This window comes from Hypanus sabinus, chromosome 13 (genome assembly GCF_030144855.1).
Source record: "Hypanus sabinus isolate sHypSab1 chromosome 13, sHypSab1.hap1, whole genome shotgun sequence".
In the NCBI taxonomy this organism is placed as follows: domain Eukaryota; kingdom Metazoa; phylum Chordata; class Chondrichthyes; order Myliobatiformes; family Dasyatidae; genus Hypanus; species Hypanus sabinus.
This window is the reverse complement of record NC_082718.1, coordinates 75,819,781-75,833,609: the sequence shown is the minus strand read 5'-3', so window position 1 is coordinate 75,833,609 and position 13,829 is coordinate 75,819,781. Positions and strand designations below refer to the sequence as shown.

General features: G+C 42.3%; 1 protein-coding gene across 5 annotated transcripts in view; it reads right to left on the bottom strand.

Annotated features, from left to right (window-relative positions):
- The window catches only part of tchp (trichoplein, keratin filament binding), a 39,245-nt gene that overhangs the window by 14,453 nt on the left and 10,963 nt on the right, over positions 1-13,829 (bottom strand). The gene's annotated exons all lie outside the window — the stretch shown is intronic.

The window sequence follows — 13,829 nt, the reverse complement described above, 5'->3', positions numbered from 1 at the left end:
ACTTCTGTAGAAAAACTTGCCAAGAACAACATGGTCATGAAAAGACCATGATCGCCCACATCATATGAGGCAGCACATAATGACTGAACTTAGAATAGAGTGTATCATGCAGGTGAGAAACTGCTAGAAAATTCAGCAGTCTAATGAACAAGGAGGCAATTAAAAGAGAGTATGGTGCCAGCTGAGACACGAGCTGGGAAGTCACCATGGTAACAGCTGAGTGGTTGAGTTAACCGACGGCTGGAAATTTGAATGGATTATAAAAAGTTGAGGCTGTTGGTTTGATAAGGGCAGAGGAGACATGACACGGGAGAATTGCGGAAGCTACCCAAGAAACCACTGGTGGAGTTTAAAACCAGCACGAACGAGGGTGGAAGCCACGGACCGATTAATTTCGACCCATGATTACCAGTGTGGATAAGAGCTTGCCTGTGGGGGTCTGCTGGTGGTGAACTTGTGCCGTGGGTTAGTAGACCGTTCCTTAGAAGGTCTATGTCTCTGTCCATCTGTGTCTGTGTGGGGTTCACACAAAGTGACTCTAAAGACTTTGGAAGCAAGAACAACTAAAGCTGCCAACTTAAACATCAACTCAATTAACTCTCTCTCTCTATCAATTCAACTTGACGCAACACAAAGTGAACTGAACTGCTTAAACTTACCTGACACCATAAGACTGATATCTACCTCCGGGACTACTATCTGTGTATCCACACACACACCAAAGAAACTGACCAAAGATAAGTTTTCCAGTTTTACCTGTTATTATTGCAGAAAGCCTGGCCATGTGGCATTTAACGGTCTTATTCGGAAGAAAGAAATGGGAAAGGAGAAGGGGAAAACCCCTGACACATGTGCGCCGGTGGCTGAGACCACATGAAAGAAGGTGGGGTCCAGCCGAGTTCAGGAAGGGATTGAGTGGTTTATTATCAAGGGTTTTGTGTCTGTGAAGGAGGGGTCACCCCTCGTTCCGGTGAGAATCTGGCGCGATACTGGAGCCTTTCAGTCACTGATATTAAGTGACGTCTTAGAATTTGGTGACCAGACAAAAACGGACCAAGTGAATATTCTGGAAGGTATTGGCAAGGAAACAGAGGTCGTGCCTTTGCACAAAATAATTTTGAAATGTGACTTACTTGTCTGGACCAGTTGAGATAGGGATACAACCTAAATTACCGATGGCTAACGTGGACGTCTTGTTGGGAAATGACCTGGTAGGAAAAGATGTATACTCAGGGTTACAGCTAACAAGCCGGCCTGCTGTTAGTGAGACAAGCGCAGACAGTGAACTTTATCCCACATGCGTGGTCACAAGAAGCATGACAATGAAGGCTACAGAAGTGAAGCCATCTGGACGGGAGGGGTCAGGTGCCCATGATAGCAAAGACAGGGGTACGGATCCTACTGACTTATATGAAACTTTTCTATCGTCCGTGTTCGATCAGGACTCAGGTAGTGAGGAGGATAAGAGGGGTTTGTCATTGTCCAGGCAGAAGCTTATGGAAGAACAGGATAGGGATCCTGAGACTGCAGTTTTAAAAGAGACAGCTCTTTCTGAGGATGAAATTCAGAGGGAGTCAATGGGTTACTATCTGAAGGATGGGGTATTAATGAGGAAATGGAGACCATCAACAGTACCTGCTGATGAGGATTGGGCCGTGGTGCACCAAGTGGTGGTTCCGAAGGATTACCGTACAGAAATTTTAAAGATGGCTCATACAATGCCTTTAGGGGGACATCTTGGAGTTAAAAAGACAGGGCACAAGATTATGAAAGAATTTCATTGGCCGGGTATAAGAAAGGATGTGGCGGTTTTTTGTAAAACCTGTCACACATGTCAAGTGGTAGGGAAACCGAATCAGACTATCCCAAAGGCGCCACTTCGCCCCATACCAGCTTTTGGTGAACCTTTCTCCGGAGTCATTGTGGATTGTGTTGGCCCACTGCCAAAGACTGCAGGTGGCCACCAATACTTCTTAACCATTATGTGTGCTGCCTCTAGGTTCCCAGAAGCAATACCCCTCAGGAACCTAAAGGCTAAAACAGTGGTGAAAGCACTTATTAAGTTCCTCACGTTAGTGGGTCTGCCCAAGGAGATACAATCGGATCAGGGCAGTAATTTTACATTGGGTGTATTTCAACAGATAGTTTTGGAACTGGGAGCGAAACAAATTTTGACCACGGCATACCATCCCCAGTCCCAGGGAGCAATAGAGAGGTCTCACTCTACCCTGAAAACCATGATTAAAACGTGCTGTATGGAAAAAGAAAAACATTGGGATGAGTGTATACCTTTACTCCTATTTGCAATGTGATTCGATCCAGGAATCATTGGGGTTCAGTCTGTTTGAGCTCGTGTTCGGTCATAGGCCTCAAGAACCCTCAACCTTACTGAGAGAGCAATGGTTTCAGAAGGAAGTCTGAATTGAGGTATTATATTATATAATATTATATTATGAGTTTCAAGACAGGCTGAGCAGGGCTTGTAACCTTGCGAAACAAAATCTCCACGACTCCCAGGCTGATATGAAGCGCTGGTATGACAGAGAGGCGAGGAAGCGAAGCTATGAGGTTGGAGTTAAGGTTTTGGTTTTGTTTTCCTTGGAGAATAATCCTCTCCAGGCTCAATTTAGTGGACCTTACGAAATAATGAGGAAAATTGATGAGCTGAACCATGTTATCAGGACACCTGGTAAAAGGAAGGCCACTCAATTACTGCATGTGAACCGAATCAAACCTTATTTTGACTCTAAATCCATATCATTTGGGGTCATGACCAAACAAGACCCAGATGCAAAGACTAGCTCAGAGATAACGGGGGAGTGTAATGAAGTGTTTGGTTTCAGCTTGACTCCAGAATGCTGGTGTTTTGGAGAAAATAGACAGTAAAATTAACCACCTGGAACTGAAGCAACAACAACAGATAAAGGAGCTAATTGGCAAACATTCCGATCTATTCCCAGATACAGTGTAGTATAGCTACACATGATGTAATTGTGGGACAGGCTGATCCAGTGAAGCAGCACCCCTACAGCATGAATTTAGAACATAGTAAAGTAGTGGAACAGGAATTCAAATATATGTTGGCCAATGGTATTCTCAGGCCATCCACCTCTGCATGGGCTTCCCCGTGCGTGATAGTTCCCAAGCCCGATGGGGCAATGAGATTTTGTACAGATTATAGAAGGGTCAATGCAATAACCAAAACAGGTGCTCACCCTGTTCCCAGAATAGATGACTGCATCGATAGGGTGGGGAAGGCTAAGTACCTAACAAAAATTGACCTGCTAAAAGGGTACTGGTGTGTTCCCTTAACCGATAGGGCGCGAGAGATATCGGCATTCGTCACCCCCTTGGGGTTGTACAAGTATAATGTGATGCCTTTTGGGATGAAAAATACCCCTGGGACATTCCAACGTATGATAAACTCTGTGATTCAAGGCTTGAAGAATACTGGGGCATATATTGACGATTTAGTAGTATGGAACGACATGTAGGAGGAACACATTGTAACAGTAGAGAAATTGTTTGACCGGCTCTCTAAAGCTAATCCGATGGTGAACCTTGCCAAGAGTGAGTTTGGTCACACCAGAGTTACATATCTTGGTTACGTGGTGGGCCAGGGTCAACTGGCTCCTGTGAAAGGGAAATTTCAGGCTATTGCTGATGTATCCATTCCAACGGGTAAGAGAGCCTTGAGAAGGTTTTTAGGTATGGTGGGGTATTATCGAAAATTTTGCAAGAACTTTGCAGATATTGCCCTTCCACTAACAAAACTGTTGAGAAAGAGTGAATGATTTGTGTGAGATGAGCTTTGCCAAAAGGCATTAGAACGGTTAAAGGGTAACTTGTGTCACCATCCAGTGCTAAAGGCACTGGACTTCACTAAGCTTTTCTCGCTAGCGACGGATGTTAGCGATGAAGCTGCAGGGGCGGTGCTATTACAGGGGGGAGATGATCGTATTGAACATCCAGTGGCATACTTTCCCAAAAAGTTTAATGTGCACCAGAAAAATTACTCAACAATAGAAAAAGAGTTGCTGTCCATCATTTTTGCATTACAACATTTCGAGGTTAACGTCAGTGCCACACAAAAGCCTTTAGTGGTGTACACTGACCACAACCCTTTGCTGTTTTTAGATAAAATTAAAGTTCAAAATTGGCATTTATTAAACTGGAGCCTGTATTTACAGCAGTTTGATATCGTGATAAGACAGTTAAGGGATACGGACAATGTCACTGCGGATTGCCTATCCTGCTGTTAAAAAAAATGCTGATGAACTGTGTAAATGCTAAATGTACACTTTGTGAAGTAGAATGTAGTGCTTGGTGTGTAGAATCAGTGAGTGAGCAAAATTTTGCTGAAAGATCAAAATTTTCCCAGAAGGGGGAAGGTGTCACGCAGGTGAGAAACTGCTAGAAAATTCAGCATACTAATGAACAAGGAGGCAATTAAAAGACAGAGAGGACTCTGTCTTGGTTTTAATAACATTTTTAATTATGACCTTGAGAGAGAGAGTACAGCGCCAGCTGAGACATGAGCTGGGAATTCACCATGGTAACAGTTCAGAGCAGTTGAGTTAACAGACAGCTGGAGTTTCTAACGGATTATAAAAAGTTAAGGCTGTTGGTCTGATAACAGCAGACGAGACATGGCAGGGGAGAATTGCAGAAGCTACCTGAGAAACCACTGGTGGTGTTCAAGATCACCACGAGAGTGGAGGCCACGGACTGATTAATTTTGACCTGTGATTACCAGTGCGGGTAAGAACTTGCCTGTGGGGGGGTCTGTTGGTGGTGAACTTGTGCCGTGGGTTAGTAGACCGTTCCTTAGAAGGGGCTCTGTCCATCTGTGTCTGTGTGGGGTTCACACGAAGTGACTCTAAAGACTTTGGAAGCAAGAACAACTAAATCTGCCAACGTAAACATCAACTCAATTAACTCTCTCTCTCTCTCCATCAATTCAACTCGAAGCAACACAAAATGAACTGAACTGCTTAACTTACCTGACACCGTAAAACTGATATCTACCTCCGGGACTATTATCTTTGTATCCACACACACACTCATTTATGGAGATATATAAAATAGTTTATAACCTGTATCGTATTATCCGGTTTTAAAAGGATAATACAAAAGGATATGAGTACAGCAGGGAAGTTCTACTGCAGTTGTGCAAGGCCTTGGTGAGACCGCACCTAGAGTACTGTGTGCAGTTTTGGTCCCCTAATCTGAGCAAAGACATTCTTGCCATAGAGGGAGTACAGAGAAGGTTCACCAGATTGATTCCTGGGATGGCAGGACTTTCATATGAAGAAAGACTGGATCGACTAGAAACTTATACTCACTGGAATTTAGAAGATTGAGGGGGGATCTTACTGAAACATATAAAATTCTAAAGGGATTGGGACAGGCTAGATGCAGGAAGATTGTTTCCGATGTTGGGGAAGTCCAGAACGAGGGGTCACAGTTTAAGGATAAAGGGGAAGCCTTTTAGGACCGAGATGAGGAAAAACTTCTTCACACAGAGAGTGGTGAATCTGTGGAATTCTCTGCCACAGGAAACAGTTGAGGCCAGTTCATTGGCTATATTTAAGAGGAAGTTAGATATGGCCCTTGTGGCTAAAGGGATCAGGGGGTATGGAGAGAAAGCAGGTACAGGGTTCTGAGTTGGATGATCAGCCAGGATCATACTGAATGGCGGTGCAGGCTCGAAGGGCCGAAGGGCCTACTCCTGCACCTATTTTCTATGTTTCTATGTTTAATGATATTAATTCATAGTAGTAATAAATATAGTCTTAATTTATAGTAAACCAGACTCCAGGTGTGTTCCAATTTTGCTGTTCCTTTTCAACTTGTCACGGGATTCGTGACAAGTGGAACACAGCGTTCCTGTTGCGGACTCATCAGGGCTCGATAAAAGAACAAGAAGTCTCTTCTTCTGTACACAAACCTTCTGGGAATAAAGGTCGACATTCCATTTGCCTTAATTGCTTGCTAAACCTGCAAACTATCTTCCAGGAATTATGCTCAAGGACCTTCAGGTACCCCCCGAGCACTAACACCTCTCAATATCTTACTATTTTAACCAACAGTTCTTGCCACATCACCAAGTGGAAACCCCTATACTCCTATCAGAGCTATCACAGTCGCCGTTAACCCGCTCAGTGGTGCCCAATATACACTTATCTCTGAATCTCATCAAAACTCAATATGGACTGAACAGCAACACCTGCAAAATGCTGGAGGAACTCATCAGACCGGGCAGCATCTATGTAAAAGAGTACCGTCTATGCTTCAGGCCGAAACCCTTCATCGGAACTGGGCCTAATGAAGGGTTCTGGTCCAAAATATCACCTGTATTCTTTTTCCATAGATGCCGCCTGGCCTGCTGAGTTCCTCCAGCATTTTGTGGGTGTTGCTTGGATTTCCAGCATCTGCAAATTTTCTCATTTGTGTATGGACTGAACAGTTGAGTTCAAATGGTAAGATCAGAATAACTGCCTTAGACATTAAGGTAGCATTTAGATTGTGCCATCAAGTAGCCTCACTAGTACCGAAGTTAATAGACAAAAGGGAAAAATACTCCCAACTATTGAAATCAGAATCAGGTTTAATATCACCGGCATATTTTGTGAATTTATTGCCCTTGTGGCAGCCGTACAATGCAATAGGTAATAGAAAAAAAAACTGAATTATAGTTAAGTACATATATTAAATAGTTAAAATAGTAATGCAAAAATAGAAATAAAAAAGTAGTTAAGAAAACCAAAATTATGTTGACCTGCCCTGTTAACTCTGTGGTAATCAATGGAAAGGAAGTAGAGGCAGTGATGGATTTTGTCTGTCTTTCTTTTTCAATATTTTTATTAATTTCTATATAGAAGAATAGAGTTCAAAAAAATACACATTATAAAACAAAAGATATAATACCAAATACATTATATTTGAATCACATTAACAAACTCCTTACCCTATATTCATGTAGATTAGATTAATTTGTATGTCGAGATATGAATAATTTTTTTATATAGAAAAAAAATCTAAACCCACTACCAAAGCCTAAGTTGTTTGGTAAAGAAAAAAAAGGAAAAAAAAAACTTATCAGATAGTGAAATATGCCATTGACCAGCATCTGTACTTTAACAAGAAATCAAAGGTTTTGAAAATAATTCAAAAATGGTCCCCACAAATTTTGAAAATCTTGGTTAGATTCAGAAATTGAACAACAAATCTTTTCTAAATTTAAGCACGCCATAACATCCTGTAACCACAGAGCGTGATTAGGCAGAGCAACATCCTTCCACTTAAGCAAGAACGCACTCCTAACCATAAGAGAGATAAAAGCCAGAATGTGGAAGTCAGATGTCTTCAAAACGTATCTTTCCCTCCAACAATACCAAATAAGGTGGTCAAAGGATGAGGCTTAAAATTTACTTTAAAAAGTACAGAAAAAGTTTGGAATACTTCCTTCCAATATTTTTCAAGACTTGGACGTGTCCAAAACATATGAATGAATGAAGCTTCTCCATTGTTACATGTATCACAGTAGGGAGATATATCCATTTAAAAATGAGATAGCTTATTCTTGGTCATATAAGCCCTATGGACCACTTTAAATGATGGGCACATAACGATGAAGTATTAACCAGTTTAAAAATTTCATTCCAAGTTTCTTCAGAAATTGAAGTCTGTAAATCTTTTTCCCCCAAAGATTTTTGATTTTATCTGAAGAATCATTTCTCATTCCCATCAACATATCATAAATATTGGATATTGAACCATTATGAAAAGGTTTCAAATTAAGAATTTCATCTAATAAGTTCTTATCAGGACTTTTAGGAAATGTATATAATTGAGATAGCAGAAAGTCTCTAATTTGTAAATATATTAAAAAGTGGGTTTTTGGTGAACTATATTTAGTTGACAGTTGTTCAAATGAAGAAAGACTTCCCCCAATAAACAAATACTGGAAACATTTAATACCCAATCTATCCCATTGTTTAAAAACTACATCAGTCATCGAGGGCTTAAAAAATAATTGAGAAAAATGAGACTAGAAAGGGAAAATCTCAATAAACCAGTGTTTTCTAAATTGTATCCAGATCCTCAAGGTATGTTTAACTGCCACATTTTCAGTTATTTTACTTAAAGATAAAGGAAGTGAAGATCCCAAAAGAGAGATGATAGAAAATTTATTAAGAGTTAGCTCCTAAAGAAACCCACCCCGGACAGTCCTCATGTTTAATATAAACAAAATGTAAGATTCTGTATATTAACTGCCCAATAATAAACACTAAAATTTGGTAAAGCTAAACCTCCATTCTTTTTAACTTTCTGGAGATGAACTTTATTCAGTCAAGGATGTTTATTTTTCCATATGTGAGGATAAAATAGAGTCAAGAGAATCAAAAAAGGATTTAGGAATAAAGACGGATAAGGCCCGAAAGAGGTATATGAATTTAGTTAAGATATTCATTTTAATAGAATTAATTCGGCCAATCAATGATAACGAAAGAGGCAACCAATTTGATAATGTTCTTTTTACATAACTTAATAAAGAAAACTTTCTTTAAATAGGTATTTATAATTCTTAGTAATTGTTACACTCAAATAAGTAAATTGGTTTCTTACAATTTTAAAAGGAAGATTAGTATTAGTTGATACCAAATTATTCAAAGGCAAAAGATCACTCTTATGTAAGTTCAATTTATATCCAGAAAACTGGCTAAAATGAGAGAGTAGAGGAAGTACAGAAGGTAATGAAGTCTCAACATTGGAAATAAAAAGCAATAAGTCATCCACATAAAGTGAAACTTTATGCAAAATACCAGTGATATAACTAGATCCTTGAAAGGCAATAGCTAAGGGTTCTAAAGCCAGGTCAAAGAGCAAAGGACTCAAAGGATGACCTTGTCTGGTTCCACGTTGAAGTTTAAACGGTTTAGAATTCTGAGAATTAGTAAGAACCCGAGCAGAAGGAGATAAATGAAGTAATTTAATCCACTGAGTAAAATTGGGCCCAAAATTAAATTTTTCTAAAATTTTAAATAAATAGTGCCATTCAACCCAATCAAAAGCCTTCTCAGCGTCTAAGGATATCACACATTCCGATATCTCCTTAGAAGGAGAATAGATAACATTTAATAACCAGCGAATATTAAAATGGGAATATTGATTTTTAATAAATCCAGTCTGATCGTCAGAAATGATAGATGGTAAGATATTTTCAATCCTATGAGCCAGAACTTTAGACAGGATTTTAGTATCAACATTAAGTAAGGAAACTGGTCTGTATGAAGAACATTCAGTTGGGTCCTTTTTCTTTTTAACGATTAGCAAAATAGCAGCTTCATAAAAAGACTGCGGCAACCTACCCATCTTAAAGAATCCAAAAAAACTGAACATAAATGAGGTATAAGCAGTGAAGAAAAAGCCTTATAAAATTCTCCAGAAAATCCATCAGAACCTGGAGTCTTTCCTGACTGCAATGAATGTACAGCCTCGGCAATTTCTTCATGAGAAATAGGTTGATCCAACTGTTTTCAGTTATCCACAGAAAGTGTAGGAATATTTAAGATCTTATCTTTCTCGGTTCAAAGATGTCTAAAGATGGTAACTGCAGCCACAAAATTAAACAGCGCTTACTTCTGGGAAGGGCAAATTTAGATAAAATGCTGAAGAGCAGAGACATAACATTCTGTCTACAAAGATCTGTATAGTCAAGTCCATGGTATTTCCAGTTGTGATATATGGCTTGTGAGAGCTGGACTATTAGTAAGGCTGAATACTAAAGTATCAATGTCTTCGAACTTGGACGCTGGAGGAAAGTGTTAAGAGTTCATTGGACAGCAAGAAGATCCAACAGGTCAATACTTGAAGGAATATAGCCAGACTGCTTACTAGGAGGATTGATAATGAGACAAAAGCTCAAATGTTTTGGCCACATCATGAGAAGACAGGATACCTTGGAGAAGACTATCATGTTAGGTAAAACAGAAGTAAAAGGAGGAGAGGAAGGCAGAGGCTATGATGGATAGATAATATTACTCAGACATTGCTTATAACCTTGGGGGATCTTAGAGAGGCAGTTTTCAACAAAAAGGCATGGTGTGCAGGAGTCCATGAGGTCATGAAGAGTCGACTGAACAACGAGGTGGTTCATGGGTTCAATGTCCATTGAGAAGTCAGATAGCAAAGGGGAAGAAGCTGCTCCTGAATCATTGAGAGTGTGCTTTCAGGATTTTGTACTTCCTTCCTGATGGTAGCAATGAAAACAAGGCACATCCTTAATGACGGACATCGGCTTTTTGGCGCGTCGCTCCTTGAAGATGCCCTGGATACTGTGGAGGCTAGTACCCATGTTGCAGCTGACTAAGTTTACAACTCTCTACAACTTTCTTTAATCCTGTGCAGTAGCACCCCACTGCCCCCATACCAAATGGTGATGCAACCAGTTAGAATGCTCTTCACGGTACATCTGTGGAAATTTGTGAATGCCTTTGGTGACACACCAAATCTCTTCAAACTCCAAACACCCTGTTCCAACTCCAACCCAAATCCTTCCGAGCGCTCTGCTCTCCGTTCCCTCTGCATCAATTCCAACCTCACTATAAAACCTGCTGATAAGGGGGGAGCTGTTGTTGTCTGGTGTACTGACCTCTACCTGGCCGAGGCACAATGACAACTCTCTGATACCTCCTCTTATTTACCCCTTGATCATGACCCCACTAAGGAGCACCAGGCCATCATCTCCTATACCATCACTAACCTTATCAGCTCTGGGGATCTCCCATCCACTGCCACCAACCTCATAGTACACACACCCCGCACTTCCCGTTTTTATCTCTTACCCAAGATCCACAAACCTGCCTGTCCAGGTCGATCCATTGTCTCAGCTTGCTCCTGCCCCACCGAACTCATTTCTGCGTACCTTGACACGGTCTTATCCCCCTTGTTCAATCTTTTCCGACCTATGTTTGTGACACTTCTCACGCTTTGAATTTTTTCAATGATTTTAAGTTCCCTGGCCCCTACCGCCTTATTTTCACCATGGACGTCCAGTCCCTATATACCTCCATCCCCGACCTGGATGGTCTCGAAGCTCTTCGCTTCTTTCTGGATTCCAGACCTAACCAATTCCCCTCTACCACCACTCTCCTCCGTCTAGCGGAATTAGTTCTTACTCTCAATAATTTCTCCTTTGGTTCCTCCACACCAAGGGTGTAGCCATAGGCACCTGTATGCGTCCCAGTTATGCCTGCCTTTTTGTTGGCTTTGTGGAACAGTCCATGTTCCAAGTCTGTACAGATATCCGTCCCACTCTTTTCCTTCACTACATCGATGACTGCATTGGCGCTGCCTCCTGCATGCATGCTGAGCTCGTTGACTTCATTAACTTTGCCTCCAATTTTCACCCTGCCCTCAAATTTACCTGGTCCATTTCTGATACCTCCCTCCCCTTTCTTGATCTTTCTGTCTCCACCTCTGGAGACGGCTTATCTGCTGATATCTACTATAAGCCTACAGACTCTCACAGCTACCTGGACTATTCCTCTTCCCACCCTGCCTCCTGCAAAAATGCTATCCCCTTCTCACAATTCCTCCGTCTCCGCCGCATCTGCTCTCAGGATGAGACTTTTCATTCCAGGACGAAGGAAATATTTTCCTTTTTTAAACAAAGGGGCTTCCCTTCTTCTACCATCAACTCTGCTCTCAAACGCATCCCTCCCATTTCCCACACATCTACCCTCATCCCATCTGCCCGCCACCCCACTCGGGATAGGGTTCCCCTTGTCCTCACCTACCACCCCACCAGCCTCCGAGTCCAACGTATAATTCTCCGTAACTTCTGCCACCTCCAATGGGATCCCACTACCAAGCACATCTTTCCCTCCCCCACCTTCTGCTTTCCACAGGGATCGCTCCCTATGCGACTCCCTTGTCCACTCGTCCCCCTCATCCCTTCCCACCGATCTCCCTCCTGGCACTTATCCTTGTAAACGGAACAAGTGCTACACCTGCCCTTACACTTCCTCCCTCACCACCATTCAGGGCCCCAGACAGTCCTTCCAGGTGAGGTGACACTTCACCTGTGAGTCGGCTGGTGTGGTATACTGCGTCCGGTGCTCCCGTTGTGGCCTTTTATATATTGGTGAGACTCGACGCAGACTGGGACACCTGTGCTCTGTCCGCCAGAGAAAGCAGGATCTCCCAGTGGCCACACATTTTAATTCCATGTCCCATTCCCATTCTGATATGTCTATCCATGGCCTCCTCTACTGTCAAGATGAATCCACACTCAGGTTGGAGGAACAACACCTCATTTACCGGCTGGGTAGCCGCCAACCTGATGGCACGAACATTGACTTCTGTAACTTCCGATAATGCCCCTCCTCCCTTTCTTACCCCATCCCTGACATATTTATTTGTTTGCCTGTTCTCCATCTCCCTCTGGTGCTGCCCCCCCCCCTTCTTTCTCCAGAGGCCTGCCTTCCCATGATCCTTTCCCTTCTCCAGCTCTGTATCACTTTCGCCAATCACCTTTCCAGCTCTTAGCTTCATCCCACCACCCCCCTCCCCCTCCCCCGGTCTTCTCCTATCATTTCGCATTTCCCCCTCCCCCCACTACTTTCAAATCTCTTACTATCTTCCCTTTCAGTTAGTCCTGACGAAGGGTCTCGGCCCGAAACGTCGACAGTGCTTGTCCTTATAGATACTGCCTGGCCTGCTGAGTTCCACCAGCATTTTATGTGAGTTATAGTGTACATCCATTTGTGATACTCAGTGGCGTTACCGTCAACTACACCATCAACACATGGGGTCACAACTGCTAGAAACTCAACTGAACTGGCTACAAGACCAGTTCAGAGCCTCCTGAGACCCAAAAGCCTTTCTGTCATCTGCAAGAGTGTGATGTAATCCACTCCACTCACAACTCCAATGATACTCAAGAAACTCAATGCCATTCAGATGAAAGTAATCAGCTTGATTGCCAACATACCATAACCATCACAATGTGCCCACGATGCATAAAATACAGCTCTTACCAAAACCACAACTACTAAAAACAAGGACAGTAGGTGCAAAGGAAGGACCACCATCAGCAAGTTGCTCTCCAAAGCACATGCCACCTTGACTTAGAAATATATCACTGCTTCTTCACAATCCTGAAACTCCCTAGGCAAAAGTATTGTAGAGCTTGTTCGTTTGTAAATTGCCATATCATATGACATGGGCGATCATGGTCTTTCCACGATCATGATTGTTCTTGGCAAATTTTTTTACCGAAGTGGTTTGCTATTGCCTTCTCCAGGGCAGTGTCTTTACACAGGGTCTGCAAGACATTACTCCCTGGAAAGCAAAAGCCAACAGCAAAAGTGGCAGCGATGCTTCACTACCAAATGAACTCAATAGCTTCTATGCCTACTTTGAAAGGGAGAACACAACTACAGCTGTGAAGATCCCTGCTGCACCTGATAACCCTGTAATCTCTGTCTCAGAGGCCGATATTAGGCTGTCTTTAAAGAGAGTGAACCCTCGCAAGGCGGAAGGTCCTGATAGAGTTGGTAAGGCTCTGAAAACCTGTGCCAACTAGCGGGAGTATTCATGGACATTTTCAACCTCTCACTGCTGCAGGCGCAAGTTCCCATTTGCTTCAAAAAGGCAACAATTAAACCAGTGCCCAAGAAGAATAATGTGAGCTGCTTTAATGACTATCGCCTGGTAGCACTCACATCGAGTGATGAAATACTTTGAGAGGTTGGTCATGACCAGACTGAACTTCTGCCTCAGCAAGGACCTGGACCCATTGCAGTTTGCCTGTGGCCGCA